The 22,479-nt window shown below is 45.5% G+C and overlaps 1 protein-coding gene across 7 annotated transcripts in view; it reads right to left on the bottom strand.

Annotated features, from left to right (window-relative positions):
- The window catches only part of RASSF7 (Ras association domain family member 7), an 84,306-nt gene that overhangs the window by 28,485 nt on the left and 33,342 nt on the right, over nucleotides 1-22,479 (bottom strand). The window contains exon 1 of one of the 7 annotated variants that reach the window (XM_014517757.2): nucleotides 7,676-7,802. The exons of the other annotated variants lie outside the window; for them this stretch is intronic. The gene's annotated coding sequence lies outside the window, so the exon portion shown is untranslated. Of the gene's footprint in view, nucleotides 1-7,675; nucleotides 7,803-22,479 lie in introns of those variants that run through there. 7 annotated transcript variants of the gene reach the window in all.

The raw sequence follows: 22,479 nt of genomic DNA, 5'->3' as shown, positions 1-22,479 counted from the left end.
GGGGGGGAGGGGAGGGTGTTCCCTAATGCTGTTGCTTCTGCCAGCCCCCTTGCTCCCTGCTGTTTCCAGTCAATGGAGAACTGTGCCAGGACCAACTACCTGCGAATTTTGTCCTTGCTGCTACCACTTCTCCCAGCCTCCCTTCTCCAATCTCATCTGCAGCATGGGCACAGCTGGAAGCTGCCTGGCCCCAGCACAGCTCCCCTCTGGCTGGAAGCTGTGCCTACACTGCAGCTGGTAGGAGGGTGAGAAGCAGTAGCACAGATGTAGTTTGCAGATGTTTGGCCCTGGCACAGCTCCCCACCAGCCTCAAGGTGCATACATGCTGAGGCTGGGGACCAAGGGGCTCGGAGAAGCAGCACTGGACCTGGCATAGGCACAGGCAAAGCCCCCACCCACCACTGAAACCACCCAGCCCATATTGGACTTGAGTTGGGAGGGTAGGGAGAAGCAGCAAGGGTGTGGGCAGAGCTGCAAGCGTTCAGGTTCTGGTGCAGGTATGGGTGTGGGCACTAACAAACCCCTCCAGCTCTGGAGGCCATATCCAGTAGTTCCATGAGCAGGATGTATATTGGCTAGGAGGAAAGGAGGAACATGCTTTCATTCTTTCTATTACTGACACTAACAAGCCCAAATCAGAGATCAGGGCCTTCTTGTGTCAGGCCCTGTGCAGACAGTCTCAGCCTCAGGAAGTTTTGTTTTATCGGTCAGGAACTCATGGAGGCAGAGGTGCACTGTAGGAAGCAGAGTCCCCACTGACCTCCACACATCTACATCCAACTGGGAAACAGCTATAATTTCAAACCTAAGACAAGCACACACTGTTCCACCATGACCTGACTAGCAGAGACAAGCCAAGTTAAAAGTGGGCACGAACTACTGATTTCAGGGCAGGATGGGAACTTTCCCAAGACTGGCTGCAGGTTTCACTTTGAGCTCATCTCCAGCAAAGAAGAATCTCTGTACTCCATTTAATCCTCATCCCAAGTGTTGAACAAACTGATCCTGGAGACTGGTGCGGGGCATTTAGAAGGGGCTTGGGGCTCCCTAGCTCACCATTCACAAAGCCATACCCTCATGTTCATCATAGAGCCCAAGAAAGCTGCAAGTCAGCAGTTGCCAGAACCCAACTGCAGAATTTTCTCTGCTTATTATTTCTGGCTTGAATCCACCCTCCATTCCTGAACCACCTTAGTACAACAACAATACCCAGGTATTTCTGGCGAGAGGATGCTGCTTTAGTGGATGAGCTGCATTTTTACTTTGCTTCCATCAACAAGTTGGCAACAACTCGCTGGGGATTTTCCAAACGATGTCTGAAACAGGCCAAGAAAGCTACAGCCGTTTTCTCCTGTTCTCCCAAGCTGTGCAAGTAAACATAGCAGGGAGACCTCTTTCCAAAACGTATTATCTACTCCCACTTTACTGGAATCTCAGGAAATAAACACACAGGAATTTAAAACATGCTAACGGTTTTCAAAAGATACAAAAGGGGTATGCATCAGACCTAGCAAACTCGAGCTCAGGTTGCCTTTAACAAACTTTTTTTCATAGGAAGACTGTTGGGGGTGGGGGTGAAGGGGCAGGGAGGAAAGAGAGAGAGAGAGAGAGGGGGAGAGAAAGAGAGAGAGTCTCATCAAACTTATCAGCATTCACATGAAACTCACTACTTCATGCCTTAGAATGACACATCCTGAGGTCATGTCTATACTGGAAAATAATGTATTACATCATAATCAGTGGTGCATTACATTGTAATCAGTGGTTCTCAACCTCTCCAATCCTGTGACCCCACCTTAGAACAGAAGAGAGCCATCCCGAAAGTTTCAAGTTCCCTTCCCCTTCTTACTAACCAGACTTAAAAAAAAAAAGCAGTGAGGTCATCACCCCTGGAAATCAGTCCACAACCACCAAGCTGGCAAAATCTATGTGTTAACTAATGTTTCACCTAACATTTTTCCCCTACTGAGAGAGAGAAGGTTGGTTGTATTAATCAGTCCTGATTAACCCTAGGATCCAATTTGACTCATCTTAAATTTGTAGCAAAAAATCTGCATCTTTACCAGATCTTAAAAATTAAGTCAAGCCGGTATTTCCCAAGGTCAGGCTAGAAGACCATGACTTGAATATGTACTAACACGCCAGACACCATGACCATAGATGGGTCACAGACATCCTCTACATCCACTTTTTGTTTTTAATTGGTACATCAAAGCATTACTGTGGTTTACATTTACTTTTTAGCATATTGATTCCCATTTTAAAATTGATGGTGCAAGAAAAAAAAAAAAAGACATGCTTTGATCATCAGCTTTTCCTCACTAACATCAGATAGGCTGCCCTGTGATCAGGATCATTAACTATGGCACACTGGATACCTGGCAGCACCTGGAGAAGCTGCTACTCACCTGCCCCACACTTCCTGTTTCTATCTAGGACTCTCCTGCCTTGCTGGATGCCTGGCAAACACAGATCTCTAGGCTGCTGGCAAACATTTAAAATGTCAGTCTCACTGGCAGAGGCTGGGTCCCGCAAGCTGAGCACCTGCTTTAGCAGGAGGCAGCCTGTACTTCCAAGACATCTTGACCTCTCAACACTGGCACTGCAGCCATTTCCAGTGCCACCTGGGCAGGTTTGAGGAGCTATGTCTGACACCCACTAAACTGGTATCTCTAACGTATGCCTTATCAGCATTTCCTCTCCACCATTAGCCCCTTTAGGCCCCGCTTCGATAGTTCGTGGGTACCCCTTACAGCTGCTGAAGCGTGAGAGAGGACCTCTTCATGGCTGCCTCAATTCACAAGAGCTTCTTACCAGTGCTGGTATGCACTGGTGGCTGGGAACAGCCTTCAGAGGAGTGCTATTCAGTGCAGTAGCTCATTTGAATCCATTGCTCCCGCAGGGGGAATCCTGACCGCAGGCACAAAGGAGGGATTAGGCAAGATGGGTTTATTCAGAAAAGGAAGAAAAGATCCCAGCTTAAACCAAACAGAGCTCTGATTCCATAATAACCCCTAATAGCCTCCAGCCTCTTGAAGCTCCCATGCAACGAAGCCTCTGTCTGTTGACATGGCCAAGCATGCACACATTGCTGAAGTCAGGGCTCAAACTCTCTGCTAGAATAGATTTTACAGGGAAATGGGGCTAACAGGTTTCATATCAGAAATTGGACACGTGGTTTGTTGGCAGCCGCTTTATTTTTTCTGTTCAGGACCCAGACCCTTCCCCACCATTCCACTTAATGGGGTTTTACTGCAAACTTAATTAGAAGTAGGAGCCAACTTGTTCTGAGGTGGTTTCTAATCTCCTTTCCTTTTGCTTGCAGTTATAGTGTTTCCTAGCATGCACGCACATGTATCTTTTGAGCTCCCTCCCTCATTTTAACTGAAGCCTTTATTTCATACTCTTATTTTAACATAGGTAGGAAGTGCTATAGTATTAGTTTCACCTCTGACACAATCTGGATCTGGTTTGGGGAACTCATCAAGGTTTGAAAAGTGGGTCACATTATCCATCATCACTTTTTCACTTGGGAAGCTCCATCTTTTGCTTTGCATATTGTAGTCTGTTAGCAAGAAGACTATATTGATGGGTCCTATAGATATCTACACATTGGTACAGGTTTTTTACCTTCTCAGTAGGCAGCTGGCAGCGATATTCACTATCTTGGATAAATTGGATATTGCCATTTTTCAACTGCTGAGCAACTGAAACAGGCTTAAGAGCTAACGTGACCGGCAAAGGATTGTGTGCATTTGGGCTTATGCCCTTCATTATGGTGTACAAATAAAGGCAGGAAAGCTGATCCCTTAAGCTTTCCCTTTCCTCCCTTCTCTCCCACAGTTTTTGCTTTTTCAAAACCCTTAGAAGCTTCAGCTTCCCTGGATTTGTTGGAGGGTCTTTGCTGTTGCCTTGGAGAATGCGTGTTGTTAGCTCTACACCATAAATTGATAAAGCCTCAAAACTGGAGGATGTAGAAAGCTTGCTCTCCATTCCCAGCTCAGCAGAAGCAGCTATGAGTACTTTCTTCACATGCTGCTCCCATGTGAGCTGCTGCTGTAGTTTCTACAAGGGTGTTAGGGAATCTGCAGGAGGGCCAGTGTCTGGGAAGCAATTTTTCTAGGCGACTGTGCTCTGCACCATGAAAAATTGCATGAGATGAGGAGGGAAGGGAACCAGACATCAGTGAGTGAGAGAGAGAGAGACACTCCACTCTGGTTTAAAATGCATGTGCAATTCCATCTATGCAAAAAAAAAAAAAAAAGCCTCAAAAACAAACAGGACCAAAAGGAACAAGAAGCTTAGCTCCATTTAGGCAGCAGGAGGTTGGCAATATGCTGACTGTATTTTCTCGTATACAATACACTGCAGAATAAGATAAGTGCCTTGTTTTTGAAAGACAGAATGAAGAAAAAAAGCTCGTTCCTTGCTGAATTCTGGCAGTTGGGGAGACATGCCTGCTCACTGTTCTGCTCCCCTGCATCGGATGCAGAATTCCTTTTGCTCAGCAGAAACTTAAGCAGCAGAAACTAGTTATTGCATTTTCTCGCTTATAGTGTGCACACTAAATTTCCAGCAGCTACGATTTGGCAAAAAGGTGCGCTGTACATGAGAAATTATGTCAAATAGCTTATAAACTAAAGAGGCAAGACAGAAACAGGTACAAGAGTAAAAAAAAAGAATATAGCAGCAAAGTGCGTTGTCCAATCTTATACAGCCAGTCAGTGGCAGAGTGGGGAAATAAAACTTGTCTCCTGACCCCGGCAGAGTCTCTTAGAGATTTCCCCCCACTGCTTCTCAGATCCTTCTCCACCCTACCTCACATGCACACAGAGCACACTGAATGCATTGGTTCATACTGAGCTGTAGCCCAAATGATTTTTTCCTGACAAGCTACTCCAAAAAATCATTCCTAAAAAGGTGAGGCAATAAAAAGAGAATGAGAGCCAGAAATTAATGGTATCACAGGCTGGCCACAAACCAGTGTCTCTTGTAGTGCTAGAAAAGTTAAAGTTGTTATAAAGCAAGCCTTAAAAGCCAAGGGCACATGCGAATGTGCATCTTTAACCAGCTGAATCCAACATAAATATTTTTGTTAACCAGCAAGAGCCATGTAGCACTGTTTATTGATCTGTAATTCTGCAATAGAGTAGAGGATCCCTTATCTGAATTCCTGATAAGTATACTTGCAGAGCAACACTCGTTATAAAATGAAGCCCCCTGGAAACATGGCAAGGCTGTTCATATTTTCTGAGGATTCTGCCAGGCTTCTCCACAGGCTTCTATGGGACCACAGCCATAAATTAGGCAACAGATGCTCAACTTCAGTGATTTCAAACAGAAATGAAAAAATCTGCAGCACTTAAGAGGAGACAAAATGCAGATAAATGTGGCATATGATAGATGGCCAGGGATACTAAAAACTGACAAGCCGACTGTTATGCAATACTCATAAGGTGCAGGATTGTGACATGCTATTTCCTACACTTAGGACTCGATGCAAAGTCCCTTGCAATCAAATGGGAGCCTTTCAACTGACTTAGGATCCAGCTCTTATTTGGAAGGGCAGCGGACCTCATTCATACCACTCTAGTTTACTGCTGCTCCAGCCATGCTAATACCACTCTCCCCACTGCATATTTTCCACTGGACACGATTCTACAGAAGATCCAAGTGCTTCCTGAAAGGTGTCAGTGACCCTACACTTCATGCTGTCCCCACCCAAAATCTCTCAGGTGGCAGCCCACATTCAGACACCATGCTGTATTTATTAACTGCAGGCACAAGTGTGGGCAATATTTTTCAAAATACATTTTCCCCCAACCAGGAATACATAGCTGCCTCCTTTCACACACCAGGGGAGAAGACTGCACTCATCGTACAGCTCACATGCCACAACCCACGTGGAAACTCACTGCTCAGAGGCACAAACAGCTACCGAGGCATGCAGCTCAGGTTTTATAGTCCAGCTCAATGTTATAGTATCTTATCCAAGCCAATCCCGCAGTGCTGAGCCACTGCCATGAGCCTGTATATAGAGCACAGCCAGTCACCCATTAAGAGAAGAGTCAAACTCTGCAGTAAGGAAGTATTTTCAGTTGGTAGCAAGAGACTGAGACCATTCTTTCTAACACTACCTAGCCGAGCAAGACTGTCAGGAGAAGACGGTTTGTGCTACTCTGTAGAATAACTAGCCTCACATGCAACTGGGTTGGGTTCTTGAGCCACATCTACAACCACAATATTCCAGATGTGCCAGGCTGAGTAGTCCCCGACTCCTGTTCTGTTTGAGTTCTTGTAAAGAGTGGCCTTCACTGTGACCCTTCCTAGCCGTCTTTTGCAGGTTTCGTGAAGAGGGGGGAAATGGAGAGAGAGGGGTGAAGAGCAAATGGGCCGGGCCTCATGAGTGCCAAATGGACCCAAAGGACAAAGAGTCCAATTCACAAATTTGCAGGAGGTGATGGGGGAGATGACAACAAGACAGAGAGATGGGAGGGAAAAAAAAGGGCAGGCATCCCCAAAAGAGACCTCCAACACAGAGTTCAATATTAAGCCCAGCTTTCTGGGGAGTTTGGTAGAAAAGGACAACAGGAATCAATTTTTGCCCAACAAAGAGGTAGAAACCTCTGTGACTGAAGGCTGCTAGGCTAAAAACAGTAAATCATTGTCTCCTCTGAATTCTACCCTATGGTCGTCTCTCAGAGAAGTTGGGTGCACTCAAATGCACAAGACCACTTGCACCTATGTCATCAACCAAGGTTAACGTCATCTCAGCCCACCAATTGTTTCTGAAGGCAACAAAGAGCAAAGTTCACCAACTGGCGCATTATGTATCTCGTCTCTCCTGGGAGTGTGCAACTGCGCTGCCATTGTGCCAACAGGCTTGCCATCTTAAAAGGGACAACCTCAACCCAAAGTCACACCTCTGCCCACCCTTTAAAAAAACCAAAACTACTGTGGATACAGTACACAAGATTACACTGAAAGAAGCCTCCCTCATGCTAACCATTCGGCACACATTGTAAACAGGCAATTTCACCATTTCCTAGTTTGAATAAGCCTTTCAGGCAACAGCAGAGAAAGATATTTCAACAAAAAGTGGCAGTAAAAAAAGAAGAGAAACAGGGATACAAGGGCAGGTTCAGAACCTCAAGCCACATTTATTGATTACACTTCAAATGAACAGTAGCCATTTAATTTAGGTATTCAACAGTAAGTCAAGTACATGTAATCCTTCCCTCACCTGCCTCCTAACATTTTCAGGACAGATTGTTATGTAGCAATGGCAGGTTCAGGGCATCGGTATTTCTTGGAAAGTGTTTGATGACTGAATAGACCATCTGGTTATTACACTCCCTCATGCTACGTTTAAACAGGTGGGGGAGGGAGGTTGGCTCAGACATTTGGTCTTCACTGCAAAAGAGCATGTGGGATTTTTTTTTTTTTTTTTAAACAGCAAGATACCCATCTTCCTGCACATATAGCTGAAACAAGTCACAGATAATTTTTACCACAATGTCTAGGTTAGACTCAAGAGATAGAGGTAAAACCTTGCTTCTACCATAATTTTAGTGTGGCAAGTTTCCTCAGTATAAAAAGCCACACTTTTTTTTTTTTTTTTTTTTTGCAGCAAGCATGTAGCTACAGAAAAAAAACACATGAAAATGAGACTCACTTGCAGCTCTCCAGTGGGTGATGAGAAAAGAGGTTGGACTGCACAGCATAGACAAATAGCCATTAGACAGATCGACCAGCGGGCATATATTCTCTTGCAGGTGTGCTCTGCTGGTCTGTTTTCATGCCTGTGTTAATCAAAGTTCACTTCATGCATATTAAAAAAAATAAGTAAATAAAACCCCATGCATCTAGCCCCACTGCCATTTGCTGTAGCTCTACCCCATCTGATAACATCAGGCAATCATTAACCAACATTCCTGCAGTAGTCTCCTTCCCAGGGCATGAGGGTGGAAGGGGAAAAATATCTATGAACTGTAGCCAATGACAAAGCAGGGCTGGATAGTTATAGTATTAAACAGTTCTCTTCTGTTTGTGACCAAGGATAAGACTTTCTCTACTTCAGTATAATGTTCCTGCCTACTGATTCTCTGTACTCTTGTATCACTACCAGCAGGCTGCATGTACAGGGAATAAAGCAAACCCATGCACTAGCCTTTTGTTAAGCCCTGTCCCCAGTTACACAGGTTCAGCTTCCATCAAGGAGTTAAGATTTCAGGAGGGTTGTCATTAGACATATTTTGGCTTCCCATCGCCTCTACTCTTCTGTGTCCCTTCTATGATCAGACACGGAGCTATCCAAGTATCCAGGTCTCTTCCTACCTTGTCAGCCTCTGTAGCAGTCCCTCTCTCAGTTGGAGATTGTCCCCAAGTGATTTCATGTAACCCTATAGTGTCTTAGCAGGCATCAGTACTGAAGTCTACTGCTGCTCCCTGTCCTCTGCCCAGTCCCAGACCTCCGCAAGGCAAGCAAACTTCTTTTCACCCGTGGGCACTGTATTCCAGCAGCAGGTCAATACCAGTGCTAAAACCAGAGGTAAGAAAACTCTCTCCTCCTCACTGGTTTATAAATCCAAGGACTGATTTAGCCCTTTTGGCCACTATACTGAGAGCTCATGTTCAGCCACTAATCCACAAAGACTCCAGTCTTTTGGTATCATGCTGTCCCACGTGGTTATACTGAAATGTGTATTGTTTCCTTTCGGCTGGCTTACTGAGCGACCCAGATCACTCTGTGCCAGCAACCTGTACACTAAGAGTGCCTGCACTCATCCAGAAATCACTGAGCATGTGTCTGCTTAAGCTTTCTAAAGCGAACAGAAAGGTCTGATCACTGCATTCTGTCCCAATTTACTTTTGTCAGTGTCATTTTATCAAAGCATGGACCTAAGACTACTTAAGAACAGGGTAATTTACAATCAGTATACAACAGTAAGCTACACCAGAATCAGGAATGGACAGACACACAGCTGTCTTGGGGCAGCAGGCAGGGCACTTATACACATACATTTTTGTGCCCAGACATGCCGGAGATATTTCGCATCGATCTCTGGCGCGTCGGAGCAGACTCAATTAACTGAGTCTGCTCCACACGTGAGTGGACACGCACAGTGCTGTGTCCCTTACAGTTGTAGTAGAAGCAGCGAACTACACATCAGCACAGAGCAAGAGGCAGCGGTGCGCTTTTGAACTAACACCTTCTATGTGTTTTAGTTCAAAAGTGGACCATCACCATTTTCTGCATGCTGATGTGCATTCTGCCGCTTATACAACTACAAACAACAAAGTGCTGGGCACTTTTGAAAGTGCCCGGCGCTTGCATGTGAAAAAGGCCCTATTACATCACCTCACCACTATGTGAGAGGGCAGCAGGTAAATGGTCTGTTTGCCTTTAGCAACTAAGTACCTCAGCACAGATATGGACTGACTGTGTTCAAACTGGTTTATTTTACACCTGTAGGACTTTACCCCCCAATTCTTTCAGGGACAAATTTCTATTGGCCTATGCAAAAGTTTGCATCATCTGTTCCAAACTTTTAACACCAGTATAAAACATGTTGTCTGTCTACATCTTCAGTGATATTTCCCATGGGATTATGCATTAAATTCTCTTGTGATATAGGAAGCAGTTGAAATTCTTCACACAGCTTCAAAACATCTCTCCTAGAATTCACTTGAACCTAAAACAACCTTCCCCAGCCACCAGCAAATACCTCCTGCTGACATAACAGCACTGTCTTCACAGTTCTCCTTGACATTCAACAACTCATACCTGAATCCTCTCATTTCATGAGAGCTTTGCTCCTTCCTTTCTTTAACCCAGAGGTGCCACCGATATGATCCATGGGCCAGATTCAGCGCACAGAGCTCTGTCGTTCTCCCAACCTGGCTTGTCCAAGACTGCATGGCATGCAGTAACTGTTCTGGCTGATCCAGGATCTGTGCCACAAGTGGCCTCCCCCATGCCCCTCACCCACACCAGGACATGCCACACACAGTGCCTGCTCCAGCCAATCTGTGACCCACGCGGCACGTGATGTGCACAGGTGAAGCATACAGTATGGGTCCTGGATGGGTTGGAGTGCGTGTCACATGCAATGCAGTCTAGATCAGCTTGGGGATGGGGTGGGGGGGTGCTACATGCTGCACAAATCCCAGACTGGCTGTCAATGAAGAGGGAACACCATGTGTGCACAGACCCAGACCAGCTGGGGTGGGTGCTGCATGTAGCGCAGATTCTGGAGCAGGCACTGGATCTGGCATGCAGAGGAGTGGGGTCCATGGGCCTGATCCAGCCAATGGACCAACCCTATGACATTTACCTTGCCCACAGGGCCATATGAGTTTGGCACCCCTGCTTTAACCTTTTCCACCACTATTCCCATCTGCCATGCACCTCTTTTCCTCAGAACCTCCTGCTTTTGCATTGCTTCCTGTTTCTGGGCTGCCTTTCACCCACTGTCTCAGCCTCAGGCACCAAATTGGATATGGTTCATTCACTGTTTAACTGGATACCACCATGTTGATCTAACCCTTGCCCCCCTTTTCCCATTCTCCCTCCCTGACCAGTCTGTGGCTTGCCGGAGTCTGACCCCGATCAGCTGCTATCAGCTCCCTGCCCACAGACACTGAAGACCTGCCCTGAATGAGCCTGGAAAGAAGGCAATTGAAATCAGTGGGGCTGTCAGGGGATGCAGGGCATATCTTCATGAGGACACTGTAGGAGCAGAGCTTGAGGGCACCCGCACCCCACAGCCTTCCTCCAGTGTCTGTGGAGCACTGGTGCTCAACCTTTTGGCCCCACTGGCCAGACAAATGGTACTGGACTGGTCTGAAGGGCCAGATCAAGCCCTGAGCCTCGCACTGCTTCCTCTTGCCCTTCGTTGTACCTGGATTGGATCCTAGGGGCCTGACATTGCCCCCTCAGCCCTGCATGCTGGGATTGGGCACTGGATCCAGCACACAGAGTTTAGGGCTCCCTATGGGTCTGGATATTTGGCATCAGGGAGGCAGTGCCACTGCTCCCCCACTGCCAAATTTCCAGACTTGTGAAGAGCCCTGTGAGTTAGATGACATGGTGCTGTGTGCTCGATCTGGCCTGCAGGACAGAGGGTGAGCACCCTTGCTGTAAAGCATTGTACAAAGTAGGGCTGCCATAAAGAGCAGTGAACGTTTGCCTGATGGTTCAACAATCACTCTCTTACGGGCCTGGTGGGTCAGGAGTCCTCTTCAAAACACCAGTTGAAAAGCAGCAGGGCCAGAGCAAGGGCAGGTTGGGAGAAGAGCAGCTGGTATTTTGCCTGTACCACATTGCAGATAAATCCAGGGGAAATCTGATCTGCTGTGCAAGGTGTATTGCGGGCAGCATAAACATGGGAGTTTGACAGAGGTTTTAGTGAAGGTTGTACCACAAAACCGCAGGAAATTAAATATCAGCTTTTTAAGCCCTCCCTGTCCTGGGACCCCTCCACCCCACAATCACACCTCCTTTATGATACAAATCAGCTCAGAGACTTAATAGAACTTGGGGGGGGGGGGGAGGCAGGGAAGAAGGGGGAAAAAAAAAACAACTTCTGGCTTTTGTTCTGTAGTGATGGAAGCACAAAGGAGAGAGCTCTTCTCAAGGAGTCAGGCAGGCAATTTCCATGTGAATGTTTTGTTTTGTGCAAGGAATGAGTTTCTCCCACATAAGTGCCCACAGCTCAGGGAGTCATTGGGACTTTTTTGCCTTGTGCATTATTGGACCCACCTCCCTATTCTACATGGGGAGGGGGAAAGACGGGATGACTTGGCTGATGCATCTTCAAATAAGCTTGCCAGGGTACCAGTGATTTAGCAGGTAAGAAAGCTCCCTGTTGCTTCAAACCAAAAAGAGTTTAATGTAGATTCATATGGCTTGTGATTTAGAAGAACTTTATACAAGAGATCTGTGTGGCCAAGGTTGTGTGCAGTGCACACATCATGCTGTTCTGATTATTAGCTAACCCTATCTATCTTTCAGTTTTCCTCCTGACTACAAGTCAGTGACTACAGATAAAGACTTTGAATTGCTCCTGCTCTTCCAAAAATCCTACCCAAAAATGATTAACCAAAGCTATATATATTACACACACACACACGCACACACACACACACACGCGCGCGCACACTCTTAAAACAGCCAAGGGTCAGATTCAGACATTTTAATTAACATATAAAAGCACAATTAAAATAACCTACACTGAAAAAAAAAACCCCAACTTGGTATTTTTACCACTTGCACAAAAATATTGCAAGTGCAAAAGGCAAAAAGGTCAGACCTGATTACAAGCCAACCCCCTGTATAAGTAGAGTTTGATTTTTATGGTTCTTTTAGAGGAAAAAGAAAGGTAAACTTCTCATCAGAACAATACAGTTTGTTAATTCTTACTTCACCCCTCTATTTCTCCTTCTGGCTGGAGCAGGTCCAAATTTTATATTCATGACTCATTGTGTTGCCTGAGGTAGTTTTATCTCCCCTAATAGCACACAATGTCTGAATGCCTCAGTCAAGACTGGGGTAAGGCAGTACAGCTGGACAAGGTATGGTAGAGAAACACACATTTGTAGCTGCTTCAGAACAGGAACAGAGGTTGTTGTTTGGGAGGGTGCAGCAGTTGTTAGATGGTAACTCATATCTGCATGAGCCTGCAGCAAAAGGGTAGCAAGCCTGCTCCAACTTTAACCCTGCTTCATTCAGGGTCAAAGGTGGGGTGATTTAGCTCACTTGCACTTCTGCCGACCACGCAGAAGTGTAACAGCTCTTGCACACTTCAGTGCAGCAGCTCCCCATGCATGCAGGGGGAGAAGTGGGGGTATGTGGGGAGGGGTATAGCGTGTGTTTGAGGGGTGGTGTTGTCTATACCCTGAGGCAGAGAGAGATAAGTGTCTTCCTTGGGGTCACACAGGCAACTTGTGGCAGAGTAGGGAACTGAACTCAGATCTTCACATTCCTAGATGGCATCAAGTCACTGGACCTCTGTTGCCCCAAGTATCAGATTCAGAATCAGACTGGTAAAGGGGGGTGGGTCCTGTTGAAAACAGCACTGGCAGGTAGCAAACAGTATAGTAACATCTAGAGGAATAATCAATATTCTCACACCATTATCTGAAAAATGTTATCAGTATGCAAGTCCTTGTGAAAAGATAGGAAAAAAACTTGCCCTGCCTTCTAGGTTTCCCTAATGGCCATGGAGATCATTTCTAGTCAAGGAACCTTTGGCATTCATGCACTGAAAAATTTCTGCTCTTCCAGCTCCACACACACATTGGGTGCGTCTACACTATACGTTTACTGCAGAGCTGACTAATTAGGCCCGCCATGAAACGTCACTGTCTACACGTGGGGTGCTATTAGGCCAGAGTAAACTAATTAACTCCACCGTAGGGTAGTAACGTAACACAAACACTATTTTACGGTGGAGTTATTTACTCTGTGGCAATGAACTTGTAGGTGCTGATGGGGCATGAGGGTGCTTCATTGTGAGGCTGCCTGCTGGCTAGCCCTGCACCTGAGCACCCTCACACCCCAGCCAACCCCTGTGCAGCACGTTGAACTAGGTTGGAGCAGCCCTGGGGTGGCAGGCTGACCCTTGGGCCCCTTGCCAGCCGGGGCTGCTTTGCTCCAGCTCAACGTGCTGTGCCGGAGTTTATTATGCTGCACTAATAGCATGAGTAGATGTACCCACTGTGTTTCCAGGTGCTCCTTTTATTTTCTCTACAGCCTGAGCTTTTCTAAACTTATTAAAGTAGTTTAAGTGTTTTAACAACCCTTGAAATGCAGGACACAGATATTCCTCATCATCACCCTGCTTTACAGATGGCAGGTTAGGGTGCTATTAGTGTTTTGGGGGCAGGACAAAACGCATTGTAGTTATGCAACCGGGTTGATTTGTATCATTTTAGGAACAGGTTAGATCAGTGGAGGCCAACCTTTTTGGCAGGCATGCCACATATTAATCCTGTACCTTTCCCAAATGTCACTCTGATGCCTCTCCCCTGCCTGATCTGCTGCTCTGATCTCTGCTCCCAGGACTATGTGCCATGCCTTCTCTGCTGCTCTGATTTCTACCCAAATCAGCTGCTTTGCTTTCTGCTCCTTGCCCTGTCTGCTACTCAGCTCCCTGCTCCCCACCTGATCTGTCATGTGCCACTCACACCAAAGCTGCCTGTGCCACCTGTTGCACCTGTATTGCATGTTGGCCATTCCTGGGTTAGACAAACACTTGTACAGGATGGTCGGGATAGGTATGATCCTGCCTTGAGCAGGGAGTTGGACTAGATGGTCTCTTGCAGCCCTACTTTTGTATAATTTTACTTGGGAAATATCCCACAAATTAAACAAAATGAAAACAGAAGAGAAAATATCCTGACTTTGGAGGGTGGAAGAAAGAGAATGACACTTTAGAAAAGAAGTTGCGTGGAGACATTCAACATATTTTGTACTCCTGTTCTTTTCTCTTCCCCTCTCCCGAGAATAGCCCATTAAAGAACTGCACAAGACGTCTTGCAGACTTAGAGGTTTGAAGACCAGAATGGACCGTTACGATCTCTTCATCTGCTCTTCTGCAGAACGCAGGCTATAGACTCTCACCCGGCAGTTCCTACACTGATCCAGATTTCACCTGCTCCATAATACGTCCCACCAGCTCTCTTCCCCTTCCCCCCCTCCTGTTGAGGATTTCTCTTTCCCACTCCAGTAGCCCACCAGCTAAACAGTTGGGCTACAACATCCATTAATCCTTTCACAAATACATTGGGTTTTATCTCCAAATGTTTTTAAGTGCTGGAGCCCATGCTTCCCCAGCTGCAGCCAACATCACCACCCTTCCCCCAGTAAGAATGAGGGTCTGGGAAGCCAGAAAGGTTCATGAGCTCCTCTATTTAAACCAGGCCTCACTTGGATAAAAGCCCATAACCCCCACCAAGAAACAGGTACTATAAGTTGCTGGGAAACATCAAACCGAATCAAACAGGTCTGGTTTTCTAAAGCCCTCAGATCACAGGCAAAGCAAACCTCTTTATCTTGCTCAGCTGTGTTGCTTTCTTCCTAGATAATCCTCTGAGACACTTACTCATTACACACATCCTTAAAAGCAGCATCCCCCGGAGAGGTGATTGGGATTACACAGTTGCCTTCCCAGAAAGATAAATCTCCCCCTCCCTTGGCTTTATTCTTCTTTGTGCTCCCTGTTAATTACTACACAAATCTTTAAAACTGGTCCAACCACTCAATGGTACAACTATGCACTTCCATTCAGGGACAGATGATGCATGCATGCCTCAGGATTTCAAGCCTGGCTGAGCATTCAGGAGAGTAGCGTGGTGGGTGTGTATGGTGTTGTGGACAGGGGGGAGTCCAGAAAAGACAGCTCTTTGTTTATTATCTGTATTGCAGCAGCTCCCCAGAGCCCCAGTCACCTACCAGAACCTTACTTAGGAGCTGTACAAATATGAAAATACAATAAAAATGATCCCCCCCCCCAACGTTTACAGTCCAACATAAAAGACAATAGAGGGATGGGGAGGAAGAGAGGATGGGACGAAGGAACCAGGAGGAAAAGATGAGCGTCCACCTCAATGACCAGTCTCAGCCTTCCTGCTTCCCTGATGTCATCATGGTTTTGGAAGATATTATGGTAAAGGGGTATTTTAAGGAGCACAGCAAAGCAGTTGTGGGAGTGTTCATGAGAAACTGCCCCAAGTGTGAGATGAAGCCCAGAAGAAAGTACAAAAGGTAGTGACTCCCTGGAAGTTGAAACAAGCTGGCAGAGACTGGTGTCACTGGCAGCGTGCCAATAGGTAAGTGACATAAGACTAGGAAGCAGACACTTCCCCACTCTATTTGTCAATGGCTACTATCTTCCCCACCTCAGCAGAGGCTTTGACTACAGCAGTTTGCCGCTAATGCTGTGCAGGGCAAATCTCAGGAGCAGGTTACTTTTGTTAAAAGAAACACCACAGCTAGTGAAGTCCCAGCCTCTGATGCTAGGGATAAGCTTACATCTCCCCTCAAAGTGCTTGGGTGCTGAGAGTCCTCCAAAGTCTTTTCAGAGCTAGTTGTGTAACTACAAGGATGCTAGTGAGAACATCGTAATGAGAGCATCTGTACTCTAGCTGCCCACACCCAGGCTGGGGTTAACCTGGATACTAGTCACCTAAGTGAGTGGCAGTAGAGGCAGAGAGGTAGTTAGCCATGTTAGTCTGAAGTCAGGGCAATAGATATGCACCTTACAGACCAACTAAATAGGATACATGGAGAGCACAAGCTTTTGTGAACTTGAGCTCACAGCATATGAGGTGAGCTCAAGTTCACAAACGCTTATGCTCTCTACATAATCGTGTTTAGTAAGTGGAAACACATCCCCAGGGCACACTGTTGTGTGCAGGCCCTCTCTCAGAAGCAAATGTTACAGAATGACCCTGCAGCCCAGAAGGAAACCTCTGCACCTATCTCCTATCTGCATCTACCCCAGAGAAGGCTGTGGGACTGTGCCGGACTCCTCCTCGGGGTGCGGGTCCCCGCATCCACCACCGGATGACAGGAGGCTGCTGCTGCCGCCTAGGACTGACACTGGGCATAGCCTGCACCCAGCACAGGGGATGACTGATGCTGCTGCCAGTCTCTGGCAGCAGAAGCAACCTCCTATCATCCAGTGTGCAGATCTAGGGGCTTGCACCCCTGGGAGGAGTCTGGCATGGCCCTGCAGCCCTCCCATGGGCGCGGGCCCCCAGATTTGCACGCCAGATGAGAGGAGGCTGCCACTGCCAGCAAGTATCAGGAGTTTAGCTTTGAACAGTTTGAGGTGCGGTTTCCCAGAAACCTCTGTACCCATCTTCTTGAAACTTGGCAGGCTTCATGCTCTCTGAAGGGGCTACCGGCCCTGCAATTTTCATCTGAATCAGGCAAGAAATGACAAGGTTTTAGGCATTTTCATGATTCCCCATTATAGTTTATAGGCGAAACGTTGAAACAGCGAAACAGTTTCAACTAAACCAAACAGGACAGTGCTTTGAAATGAAATGAAACAATGAAACAAAACACTATCCCTTTGAAATGATGAAATGCAAGTCAAAACAAAACGGAGCTGCTTCGCCTTGCCCTACCATCCACACTAAGGCTCCCAACTCTGCCACAGCTAGAGCCAAAATGAACATAAGCAATATCTTTTTGCAGTGTTTCCCTTCTTTGGCCATGGCATGCCAGCATAACGTTCATTTGTAGGCACGACAGTATCCATCACAAGTCAATAGGGTACGTAAAAATAAAAAATAAAAATTAAAAAAAATCACATTAAAAAAAATCAAAACATTTAAATCATGTTTGCTTAAATCTGATTAATCCATTGTTAATCCAGTAATCCCTGCCAATTTCATAGGTCTTAAATTATTCACATAGATGTTTTGAACCATTTCTTTAATTGCTTTCTTAATTGGTGGTAGAATCTGAGATTGCGCCAAAAGCTTTTCTGGCTAAGAAGCTTCAAGATCTTAAATGCTAATATATAGAAAAAAAGAAAAGTCTAAAGTCTCATTAACCTCCTTACTGTGAGATCACTACAAATCCAACACACATGATCAATAAAGTAAACAGCCCGTGTTGTATCTGAACCTAATGAGCTATAGATGATAATGAACTTCCATAAGCCCGGAAAGCTGAAATGCTTGCACCATGTTGCAGCTTTCTGTCTGCATCCAGGTCAATGGGACTTGTGTTGCTACCTCACTTAACTGCTTTGGAGAAATAGGTTTAAATGGTTAGACATGGAGGCAGTTTTCCTACCTCCAGAAACAAAGACTGGTTCCACTAAGAGAATGCATTTGAGGGATACAGGTAGCTCTTATCACCACAAGCAATTAGGCAGAGGGCTTCATTCTGAGCGGCCAAATTGGCCCACCTACAATGAGTGTTGCTATTCATACACATATATCTAACTTCTTGCAACTACTTGCAGAACCAGGAACTTCATCTGCAAGTTTTTGGGGTTTTGCCTTTAGCAATAAAACTCAAATGAGATGCCATGGCAACAGCAGCATTTTAAAAAAAGCTGTTATTTATTTCAGTATAAATTTTTAGTCTAAACTAGTAAAAGCCCAAAGGAGCAAATTTTCAGACTGCTTTTTCCAAAACCTCAACTGAATGCAACTCAACAGGGTTCCCCACCTTAAAAAATTTAAAAAAAAATAATAATCAGCTGTTATGCTTAAATTGCTTCAATTTAAATAATTCCCTCATTAGGCAGGTGGTTTACCTTTATTAAAATGGAATTTAAAGTTCCAACCACACACAATAAAGTTCTCAGTCTCATTAGCATAAGATGAAGGAAGCTCTCTGATGTAGGAGTCCAATTTTAAAACAATCCAACGGACACCAGAGAATCTACTATCACCTGCTCCCCCACACAAGAGTCTTTCAATTAAGATTTTTTTCTTCATTTCTTGAAGAAATACATTCAAATACCCCACCAGCGATATGCTTTACTTGAGCTACAAGCTATTTGGTTTGACATGGGATTTAACTGGATGAAATGAGAGGGCTGCTGTTGTGATGCAGGTGGGTCATCCTGAATAATCATAATGGTTCCCTCTGACCTAAAAAAAATCTATGACACCGAGAAACACAATGATTTGTTCTCTACCCCCGCTTTAAAAAAATGGCACCAAAGTTTTCAAGGCTAGAATGTAACTTTATAAAACTTAGCAAGTATTTATTGGAGTTCTGCATAAATCTTATACTGCAGGCCAATTAATTAGTTACTCATGGTAAAAAAAATGGTAGTGGTGTCATTGAAGACACATTGGGATGAAGCATTTCTGCTCTGGCTTCTTTCTCTAACCAGAACAGGACTTTATAAATGATACATCCAATCAGAGATGCCTCTTGGGCATTAGTAACAATTTGGAGTAAAGGCCTGACTTCCTTGGCTGGTCTAGTTATTATTTTAGGTCCAGGGAACATAAAAGAACAGCTCTTTGGTTACCAGGCTTTAGTGGGCTGTTAATGGGGCAATGGAAATCACCCCCGCATCTACAGGCAGAACAGATCATGGGGTTAGGACACACTACAGCTGCTGTCCCTGTTGCTGCCCTTCTGTACAGGCCCAGTCCCTGCACAGAACTTACACTGGTCTGACCAGTTTGCTTAACCTGGTGCAAGCCCTTTGTTACAGCCACAGTTAAATTCAGTTTAAAAAGAAAGCAAGTGATGTTAAAGCAAAATGGACTAAAGGGGCTAGACTAATTTAACTAAACTCAACCCAAAAGCCAAGTCTGTGCTTTTAGACAACCCCTACAACCAGCAACCTACTTTTATGTACATCCCTTCCATCCTAGAATCTCAAAGTGTTTTACAAAAATGGGTACAGGCAGTTCTCAACTCACAACGTTTCAAGTTACAACGTTTATAGATTGACACCCTGTTTCAACTTTATGACACCAGTTTCGACTTTACAACGCTTGATCCGATGCGATGCCACACCAGCAAATAAGTTTGCTGTGTCGCTTATCTCCCTGGAGAACATCTGTCCAAACTTCCTTGGATGCTTTCTTTAAGAAAGCAGACAAGACTCCAGAAAAACCTGCAGCCAAGACTCCTGAGAAGACTGCAGCCAAGAACCCTTCAAAAAGTCCAACCAAGAGCTCTTCAAAAAGTCTAGCAAAGTCACCTCAAAGAAGTCCTTCCAAATCAATATGATTGCTATTTACAATATAAATACATTAATGTAGCTACATTACTCATCCACAATTGATTGAGTACAAAATTCTGGGTTATTTTTGGTGAAAACAGGGTATCAGGCCTTGGTTCAGGAACCAATCCCCCATTTATAATATTGTTTCTTATGAGAAAATTGGTTCCATGTTACAACGTTTCGACTTAAGATGCAGTTTTCAGGAACCCATTGTGTCATAAGTCCAAGGACTGCCTGCATTTTCCCCATTTCCCAGAGGGCCGCACACAGGGCAGACATGATGTAAATTACCACCCAGCTTTTCTTATGTTTGCCAAAACTATCTAAACTGTGATTTCCAGTGCTTCCAAAGCGGTCTAGATGCTTATTCTTCATTCATTTTAATGAGAATTAAACCTCTAAAGCTTTCAACACCTCAGCTGTAATTATCCGAGTATTTCATCCCCCAAAACTAAACGTACTTCCATACTTACTTCTTCCTCTAAAAAAGAAAGAGGGGGTAGGGGAAATGGAGGCAATAATGGTGACTAGCAGCCAGAAAGTGTTCAGCATGGAAGAAAGAACATTTTTTTAAGCAAGAGAAGAATGAGAGAATTCCTCCATGGGCCCATTGCTTGTAAAAAGAAAAAAAAGAAAAAAAAGTGTTGTTGCCTCATTTGGCCTCGGGCTTAAATTTTGCTTATAGGAGAGAATTACCATTTTTTGATGTTTGCTTGCCTATTTTATCTTTTCTGAAAAGCAGCAAATCCCTTTCTTTTCACAAGAAGCACTTTCTCCCCCAAGGCTCTGAGCAACTGGTTCTGCTAAAAAACAGAAAGGGGAGGTTACCTGACTGCTTTTAGTGAGACCACAGAAGCGAAATTCAAAAGACACCCAAGGGATGTCTTCACTGCATGGTTAACCAGGGAGACCCATGGCCCAAGTTAGCCAACCTGGGTTTGTGCCTTGTTCTGGTACGGCCCTACCCCATTTTAACCTCTCCTCATTGTTTCAGCACTCCCAGCTCTTGTTGCTGAGACACTTGAGGAGTCTACCTCACTCAGTGGAGAGAGACCTTGTCTATCCTCTAAGAGCAGTGGAACATATGGTTTTGCCTGTGTCCCCTGTTCTAGCTCCACTTGCTAATCCTATCTCCAGCCAGGCAAGTCAGCTTGGGCTTTATACACCTGGAAACCTGAACCAGATATTTCTGCTTGCAGGCCTGCCGAAGATGACATGCCTACCCCAAACAAGGCCTCTAAGGGGTGTTATATTTAAAACCATGCTGCCCTGGACTAGCCAGCCACCAGATAACACGTTTTAAACAAAGTTCCTAATTGTGTCCATTTGTAAAGCCAAACTGCCAGAGCAACCTGTGGACTCTCCTCATTAGAGAGGCTCAAGAAGAGGTAACTGCTCTGGAATGGTTGAAAACCAGCACATCCTGCATCTGGGCAAGGTAGGGTTGCCAACCCTCCCGGATTGGCTGGGAGTCTACCAGAATAGGCATCGATCTCCCGGTGACTACCGGAAAGAGGAAATAGTCTGCGAGGGCCCTTACTAACTCTAGGATGCTGCATTGGTAGATGAATCAGTTAGCGTGTCTTCAATATTACACACACCCACAAACAAAAACAGGGACTTTGCATTCTGAGAAACCTGAAAATCCAAGTAGCTCTCTCCTACCATCTCGCTTTAAAAACAAAATACAGAAACAATGCACCCCCTATTGTAAGTGGTTACATCATGGAACAAATTAGATTGTAAACTATGCACAGTTTGCAAGTCCTGGCAGGTGAACCTGGCACCCAGCACCTCACTGAGGCTCTCTCTGCATGTGGCAATACAAATCAATCATCCTCTTTGGATTTTGAGTGGTCATTCAAAATCCGAGGCGCTGGGTAGAACACAGTGAACTCTGGCTCAGCCGGGAGCAGCTTTACAGACAAGACAGGGAAGGTGAAGGGGGAAGGGAGGAAGACTAGCTGCTTAACTATCCTTCTGCCAGAGATGAGTGCCTGGTGGCTGGGAGGAGAATTCAGCAAAGGACAGAGTTTTACAGCAAGCAAAATCTAATTAAACTTCAAAAGGCCAAAGAATATTGCCCTCCTTCCACATGGTTTACGCTCAGGGTCTAGCTGGGGAGGGAGCGTGAGCAAGGGAAGGGAACAACTTTTACTTATAAGACTCTTCCTTAAAAACAGCATTTGTATCTGAAAGTAGGGGGTTCATAGCAAGCCCCCACCCCCCGCCTGAAAGGCTCCATGAGCAAATAATGAACCTTTATGCCATTCCACGCCCTTGCTTTCAAACCGGGCAGGCCTGACCCCCATCGTACTCCATTGTCTGCTGGGAGAGACCAGGACGGGGGACAACCAATTCAGCATCACAGCAGGTGCCACGCTAGAGTGACCTGGGAAAACAGCATCTGATGAAGCTGGAAGGAGGAAGGGGCAGCTAAATTAACAACCCCTCCACTCTCCTTCTCTGTGACAGACCTTCCAACTTATTGGTGACAGATCATAACAAGTAACTAGCCGCTTGGGGGAAGGGGTAGAGGCTGGGAGACATCACCCTCAGCAGAACAGAGGGGTGCCTGTTGGTATATTATTGCAGAGTGAGCAAGAAAGCCAAGCCTGTGTAATAAATTATTCTTCATTTGCACCTTCTATCGCCAAAACAATGACCTCCTTTGTATTCAAACTCAAATGCGCGCATCTAGTTTAAGTCCATAATTCTAAGGCTGCCTTGTTTGTCAAACGCATACAAAATCCCTGGG

Source organism: Alligator sinensis, unplaced genomic scaffold (assembly GCF_000455745.1).
Source record: "Alligator sinensis unplaced genomic scaffold, ASM45574v1 scaffold907_1, whole genome shotgun sequence".
Lineage (NCBI taxonomy): Eukaryota > Metazoa > Chordata > Crocodylia > Alligatoridae > Alligator > Alligator sinensis.
This window is presented reverse-complemented; position numbering and strand designations above follow the sequence as displayed.